Source organism: Juglans regia, chromosome 14 (assembly GCF_001411555.2).
Source record: "Juglans regia cultivar Chandler chromosome 14, Walnut 2.0, whole genome shotgun sequence".
In the NCBI taxonomy this organism is placed as follows: domain Eukaryota; kingdom Viridiplantae; phylum Streptophyta; class Magnoliopsida; order Fagales; family Juglandaceae; genus Juglans; species Juglans regia.
Window position 1 is genome coordinate 19,297,906 of NC_049914.1, and position 8,385 is coordinate 19,306,290.

At 34.4% G+C, this 8,385-nt stretch overlaps 1 long non-coding RNA gene across 2 annotated transcripts; it reads right to left on the bottom strand.

The window, feature by feature from the left end:
* Window positions 1-527: 527 nt before the first annotated feature.
* On the bottom strand, window positions 528-3,246 carry LOC108988266. Of its 2 annotated transcripts, none has more exons than XR_001995648.2 (3): window positions 3,124-3,246; window positions 2,953-3,026; window positions 528-832 (listed from the first exon to the last, which is right to left on the bottom strand). It is a non-coding gene; the product is annotated as an uncharacterized LOC108988266 (long non-coding RNA). The 2 variants fall into 2 exon arrangements; XR_004798359.1 differs by having other exon boundaries at window positions 3,120-3,246.
* Window positions 3,247-8,385: the final 5,139 nt, after the last annotated feature.

Sequence of the window (8,385 nt, forward strand, 5' to 3'; positions counted from 1 at the left end):
TTGGAGACTGGATCTCCATATGCCAGCCATTGTTTCCAGCTAAGCTTTATCATCTCTGCAATTCACAACTCCCATCTTCAAGCTAGAAGACGCACTGAAGTCAAATCTGACTTCAGCCTTCCACGTACATCGCTCTTAGTCAGCACATCCACTAGGTGACTCACAACTCCCACTACATTAGGAGTATCCAGTCTCGAACCGATCTTGACAACCTCAACCAACTTTCCTAGATTTTCATGAGGAACAACAAAGCTGACTCTCTTTGACTTCCTCACATGTTTAGCGCGATCAAGCCTACTATCACAACCCTACCCCAATCTTAGGACGGGATCGCGACAATTAGACCTGTTCTTTCCTTATCATTTTTAATACTATATTTTTATGTCTTTTTTTTTCCTACAAGTATGATAAGAGACATGAGTGAACATGTCGTGCATGCATTTTGCACTTCTAGTTTAGAAGAACACCTGATAGACGATCAATTCAACATTCTACATAGAGGATTCTCAGAGTCCATCATTCATTCATCAAAACAATTAAGAGGGGACTCAGTCCCTACAACACATACAAAAGGCGTTAAACCTTCTTATGTGGGATTACCATCACCCCACCATAGAAGTTACACCATTACCATCACTCCACCATAGTATTTACATCATGCCCGAAGAAATATTGTTTTAAAGTCAAACCAACAAAATGTCCCAACATGGGATCCATCATAAAAACATAAAAAACATAACCATTATTATCAAAAGTTGAACCGACAGGGAACTCTAAGCATCGGCCCCTCCCTCCTCTGCAGTGCCTAGCTCCACAGCCTCATCATTCATACCTGGAATTTTAAAACATAAACACAAAGTGAGTCTAATACTCAGTAAGCAGTACATCATATTGTTAACTTATTAATCACATACTCTTTTCTTTTGAAAACATGCCTACATAAAACATTTGCTGATTTTTGACAATGCTTTCATGCATAAACAGTTTAAGGAATAGCTATACTTTCATGTATAAACATTTTTTTTCTTTCATGCATAAACATTTCTTGCTTTCATGCATAAACGATTCTTTGCTTTCATGCATAAACATTTTTTTGAGATAACTTTATTTTACGTTTCACTTTCTTTGGCCAATACACACTATTACGCCTCGTGTGTTGGGGTTTGTGGTCTTTTGGATCTGGATCCTGCCCGTGGCCACAAGTTGGGAATCCCTTTCATGGGGGCAGCACTAGGTGCACTACCAGCACTACTTACCCGGCATTGCAATCTGCCCATTCTTTGGCACCCTTTCATTCATAAGGTCGTTACGTATATTCATGCTTTCATTCCTTTTTCGTTCCTTTTCTTTCAGTCAAACGTTTTCATTATCTTTTCTTAGTCCATATGCATATGCGTTTCTTTGAAAAAAGTGTTTCATGTCATGTTACATATAGGTAAGGCATAGCTATTTAAGAGAGAGCATGCATAAAAATCTCATGATGCATTACTTTACATATACAAAATTATAATCAATAGGGTGCTTAATAGGAGCTATCAAGAAAGGCTTGTACATAATATATACTCTTTCTTGAAAAGAACGTTTGAAGATAGAGCAAGACATTCTTTCATAAGAGAGCTTTGTGTAAGAAGCATGGTCATAACTACTTACATCGTGACTTTACAAGTAGATTCCTTAAATCTTGAAATTAAACTTCTAATCAATGAAAGGGAATAACATATTAAAATTAATTTCACTTAAGACTTTACTATCCAATACCCATATGCCCTCCCTTAAATACCAAATGGAATTAAGGCGTCTTCCTTAACCCATTTAGCTACATAAGTGGCACTAAGTCAACTCTTAGTATTCTCCTTCCAATATTTAAGAATCCATGAGAGTGTGAGGCTTGCTTGTTGTCCCTTTTTGAAGGCTACTATTTTCTATACAAGGGATAGGTAAGAATCATAAGTTAAAAAGTATAGGATAGTAGGGGTTTATTTAAGCATGGTGGGGAACAAGGAAGTGCTACAAAATCTGAAAATGTCGACAAAGAGGGCATTTTGACAGCTTTGTAACATCATGTAGAAGTAAATCTAACAAAAGGCCAATGCCCACAAGAGGGTTGGTTTTTGTCACTTGTTCTTCAAGGGTTTCTCATACTAAAGTTTATCTTGATTAAACAAAAATGGTGAAGTTGAGCAAGGGGTAAAGTGGCCTGGTTTAGGCTTCCAAACCAGAACATATTTTCAAAATTTCTGGAGTACATGGACAGCTAGCAAATTCTCAATGCTTTCATGGTCATAAACATCCCTTACTTAACCAAAACCCAATCATACAGTTACTAGCACAAGAGTGGTAAAAACTTAAGAAAGCCTCATATATATATATATATATATATATATATATATATATATATATATATATATTCTAAAAACAATACTAATAAGGAGATACAAGTCTTGGCAAGTTTTAGAACTCCTAAGGTAAGCTTACTAATTTAATTTAAAAGTCTTAGTGGCTTACTTAGGCCATAAATCTTAGGAAAACATGTCTAAAATTATAAACGTTAACTCCTTAAAATTAACACGTAAAGACTCGACTTTAACAAAATTGAAACATGGCTTAAGCTTTGATAAAACACAAGGATGGACTACTATTTTTGCTTTGTACAACACAGTTGGAACCCTCCAAAACAAAGCCTAAACACACACACGGCTGGAACCATAAAACAGCACACACACACACAACTAGAACCATAAAACAGAACACACACACAGGGCTAGAACACCAAAACAGAGCAAAGTATATCTCACAAAACACCTTCATTCCTCTATTCGGCTACTACGCAACCAAAGCAGCTAATAGAGGGAACAAATGAGAATTAAACCCAGAAATCACTACACAACAATCGGTTCACACAATATTTTGAAACCCCCAAAGCACAAGAAAATCTCATGGAAGATGAAATACCTGTTTGGGTCCCCTTTCAAGCCACGAAAATACACAGCAAATGAGAAGGGAAAGAGAAATCCGAAATCTCAAAGCTGGAACACAAACAGAAAATTTCTTAAACAAAACCCTAAGTTAAACCCATAAATCTAAGATTTCAAACTGGAGATTAGAGCTATAGAACTCACTTACAAGGTTGATTTCCTTGAAAGTTTTCGGTGGAGATCTTATGTTTACGAAAAGAGAGAGATCGGCTTTGAGAGAAGAGAGATAGCACGGGTTAGAGGAAACCGAGAGGTGAAGGAATAACACTTGAGAAATTTTCTCTTTTGTTTGCTTTAGAGCTGATAGTGTAGGGAAATGAGGAAAAGAAATTCTTTCCTTGCCTTAGACGATGTCGTGTAGGAGAAGGAAATGAGATTTAATTAGCTTATGGAGGAAGCTACGGGTAAGGGGATTTACTCGGCTTCTTGAGGAAGCTACGTGTAAGGGAGAAGAAAAGTCGATGAGTTTGATCAATCTTATCCCATAAGCCAGGGAATGAATGTTGGAGATCAAAAAGAGTTTGGGCCATTTCTTGAGTAAATAAAATTAAAGGGTTTGAAAGAAAATATTGTAAGGTCCTAAAAATCACACTCTTAAATTATTTAATAACCCACTTTAAAAAAATAAAAGCACACCCATGTTAAAATAAATTAATAAAATACTGAAAGTCTTTATTTCAAAATATTTAACTTAAAAATATTAATAGATGATGTAAGGACCTACGTAGTAGGATTCGGGTATTACACCTACCTTTTTACACTCTTGTATTTTCATATACATCACTGGACCCTGATGTTAAATATAACGAGTTAGATCTCTTCTCATGCGCTAAGACTAGCGCACTCTTAGTGATCTTCTAAGCTCTTCCAAAAAACACTATTACAAAACCACTGTCATCAAGCTGTCCCATAGAGATCAGGTTTTTCTTCAGATCTGGAATATGTTTGACTTGTTGTAAAGTCCACACACCCCTATTTGGAAGTATGATGTGCACATCACCCATTCCCACTACATCCAGTGTCTCTCCATCAGCCACATACATCTTTCCAAAATCACCAGCAACATAATTCTGCATGATCTCTATACGTGAGGTGCTATGGAACGAAATCCCTAAATCCAACACCCAATCATCAATCGGACTATGGACTGTAAGAAGTAAGACATCATGAATTTCTTCTGCCATTACATTCACCGCATCATTCTCAGCACTTTCTTGATTCTTACAGTTTTTCTTGATGTGGTCCGGCTTGCCACAACTCTAGCACGTGATCTACTACCCATATCTCATCTTGCTCTTCCCCTAGCTCCTGGAGCTTGACCTGTCAATTCCTCTATTGTCAACATTCAGGGCAAATCCTGAGCTGAAGAACTCACCCGAGTCTCTTTTATGTACCTCTTCAGCAAGGATCATGTCATGTACATCGTCGTAGTTCAGTTTCATCTTGCCGGCTGAACTACTCACAGCAATCCTCATGGCCCCCAACTATTTGGCAGCGATGCCAACAGAATCAACGTTCTAATCTCATAATCAAACTCAAACTCTATAGAAGATAGTTGATTTGTGATCGTATTGAATTCATTCAAGTGTTAGGCTACAAATATACCTTTTGATATATTCAAATTGAACAATTTTTTCATCAAGTGCACTTTGTTATAAGCCGACGACTTTTCATACATACCTAACAAAGTCGCCATAAGATCCGCCGTGGTCTCTCCTCACTGACATTGTGTGCCACTGTTTTGGACAAGGTCAGCAGAACGATCTCCAGAACATGTCGATCTAACAAGGTTCACTCAGCATCATCCATGCTCTCCGGCTTCTTTCCCATTAGTGGAAGGTGGAGTCTCTTCCAATAGAGATAATCCTCGATCTGCATCTTCCAGTGCCTAAAATCAATGTCGTTGAACTTCTCGATCTCGGGTGCGGGCACTTTATCTTCAGCCATCATTCTCCTTCAGATCCGACTTTAGCTCTTGGTACCAGTTGTTGTGTAATGTTATGCAAAACACACACACCAACGATGACAAATAAAGTAAAAACAAGCACGATCAAGCACACGATGCACAATATATGTGGTTCAGCAAATTGTTTATGTCCACAAAACTGCATAAATCTTATTAACTAGAGGACTTTACAATCACTCAATCTCAACTCACACTCTCTAGGACTTTTTGCTCTCTCACATAATATGCATTCACTTGACAATTGTTCTTTCTCAAAATATCCTGAAAGTCATATAAAATAAGTCAAATATGACATATATAATAAACGGCGTTGGAAACCCTAATCTGACAAAATTTGTGTTCTTCCCACGAGCGGCGTGTCGAGCGCGCATCGAGTAAACAACCAAAACAGTATTGGCTCGAGCGGGGTGTCAAGCAGGGCTCGAGCAAACACTAGAGTTTGTGTCACGCTCAGCTCACTGTCGCGCGGTACTCGAGCGAACTCACGGGTTGAGTGTCGCTCAATCCCACAGTCGAGCGCACGTCAAACAAACACTCTGTTTCTCAATTTTTAGCTCCAAAACCAGTCTCTATATACACCCCAACACAAGCCATACAATGATAATGAGGAATATCTACCTCCTAAAAGCATGTAGGGTGAAGAAGCAAAAGAATACTCAAGGATACAACAATAAGAGATATCCAATGAAGATGCTTAAATATTAAGTATAATTGTATTGCTCTTTCACTTATGAATCGTTGAAGAGATTTTTTTTTCATTATACTTACTAAAAATCCTATTAAACTATTTTCGTTGTTATTTAATTATAAGATTTGATTTCTATCAAGTATATGGTCATAATCTATGAAAAATAAAATTCCCTTTTATGTCATTTCTACCTCAAAAAATAATTTTTAATTTGTCTTCAAACAAATATAATATGTTTGAATGTGTTTTAGACATATAGTTACTAAATAGTAAATAGATTTTTAATAGTAGATCTTATTACGTTAAGCTCTAAGCTATAAGATATATTTTCGATCGTAATCTCAAACATGCACTTAGTCTATTAATAAAATGCTTTTAATCTATTAGAGTTGTGAATTGTGATAAGGGCAAGTAGCGTTTTAATCAATCTATACAAGCTTAGATTGATTGTTTATTACGAGTAAGAATAATCTATTATATTATTATGTTAAGAGAGTACTCGATGCGATTTCCTGTCCACTCTCGAGTTAGTATGGACATGAAGATATCCTACTCAATGAATCGAGCTCGAGCTTGATTCGATACTAATCATGTTGAGTTTGACCAAACGCTACTCACTTGAACTCGACTCAGATTACAATCTTAACAACGAGAACTAGATGGGCTAACTTCAAAACTAACAAAAACTTTGTTTTGAGTAGGAAAAAAAAAAAAAAACTTTAGAAGCATATTGTCAACTATAGAGTCCATTAAGCCCTTTTTTTTTTTTTTTAATTTGAAACAAAGTCTATTAAACCTAAAAACTAATATATATACATAATAATTGTATATCACTTAGCATATAACATCGCTTTAATGAAGAAGAAAAACTGAAGTGTAAGTGATTATTAAGTGTCCAGTTAGATGAAATGTAAGGGATGCTTGAGGAATGAGATGTGATAAGAAATCTGTAAATATTAGTGAAATTATTTAAGTTAAGATGTTTTATTGATTTTTAAGAAATGAGAGAAAAATAAGTTGAATAAAAATATTATAAAGTCAAAATATTGTTACAGTATATTTGCTAATATTATTTTTGTCTTAAGATTTGAAAAAATTGAATTGTTTTTTGTATTTTGTTTAGAAGTTTGAAAAAGTTGTAATGATTAAATGAAAAAGTTAAAAATTTAAAATTAAAAAGTGTTAATGCTTTAATGATATTTAGGAAGTAAATTATGAGAATTTTGAGATGAGATAAGATGAGATGTGTTTTCCAAACAATCCTTTAGGTGCGGTATGGGTATTTTCGCCCATTAACTGTTTTTTTAAAATTCGAATTATATTCCGCATTATTCAAAAAAATACGTTTGAGACTTTTAACTTCTTTAAGATTGAAAAGTACTTTAATATATAACACTCAGTGCATGTCTGAGATTGTAGTGAGAAATATAGTTTATAACTTTAAGACTTATAGCTTAAGTAATAAGTTATATTGTTAAAAAATTATTTACTGTTTGATAACCATATGTTTAAAGAACTTTCAAACATGTTATATTTGTTTGGAAACAAATTAAAAAATGTTTTCCGAGGTAGAAATGACATTATTTGATTTTTAAAGATTATGACCATATTTTTAAAAATTTAAAAGTTGTAATTAACTGAAAGTTGTATGAATATTTTCGTCGATTAATAGTTGTTTTAAAATTTGAATTACGTTTCACATTATCCAAAAAATAACATCCGAGGAAAAGTATTAAAGTGATGTCTTTCCTTAAACGTATTTTTTTATCTTGTTTGTAATTAAAAAATACTTTAATATGTGACACCCAAACAATGTAATTTTTCCATTAAAAAACTTTTAAAGCTATATAAACACTTTTTAAGACTCCTACCGCAATTTCAAACAAGCCCTCTAACAACTTAATTTTTTTATTAAAAAGATCTTAAGTCTATTTAAGCATTTTTTAAGGCGAAATTTAGATTGAGAAACACTCTCAACTCATCTCATCTTATCTTAGCATTATAATTGTCATAAATTCTTACATAAAATACAATAAACAATTTAACTTTTTCAAATTCTAAAATAATAATATTCTAATAAAATTTTATTCAATTTTTACTTTTCATTTCAACTCATCTCATCTTAATTCACTGTTCAAACCTAACCTAAATTTTCGAACAGAATTCAAAACATGCCCTTATAATAGAATTTTAGTAAAAAAAAAAAAAAATCAAACAGAAGCCGTATAAGTACAATTCATTAAGGCCTCGTTTGTTTTATAAATGAAATGAGATGAATTGAGATTAAAATTAAAAGTTGAAGAAAATAGTGTTAGAATATAATTTTTTAATATAATTTTTATTTTAGAATTTAAAAAATTTAAAAAATTTATTTTATTTAATATGAAAATTTTAAAAAATTGTACGATGAAAGTAGAGAAGAGTAGTGCTACAGAGTAACCACTGTAGTTGTGCACACATTGCACACACTATGTGGCTGCTTCTAGGCCTTTTGTTTTGTTTTTTTTTTTTAATTCTCTGTCATCACTTTCTCTCTCTCTCCTCTAGCTCAATTCTCCCCCACGCCTGATTCTCCTTCAATCCAGCTCAGTGCCGCCGTGCGGCGCCCAACCTCACCTCCACCACCGGCGACTCCGTCTCAAGCCAACAACCAAGCCAGCCAGCACCGATATCTCTCATGAGCAGCTCTCTCTCTCCCCTGTAGTAACCCAACCAAAATGGGTTTCACTTGTTTCTCTCCACTTGCGCCATCGTAC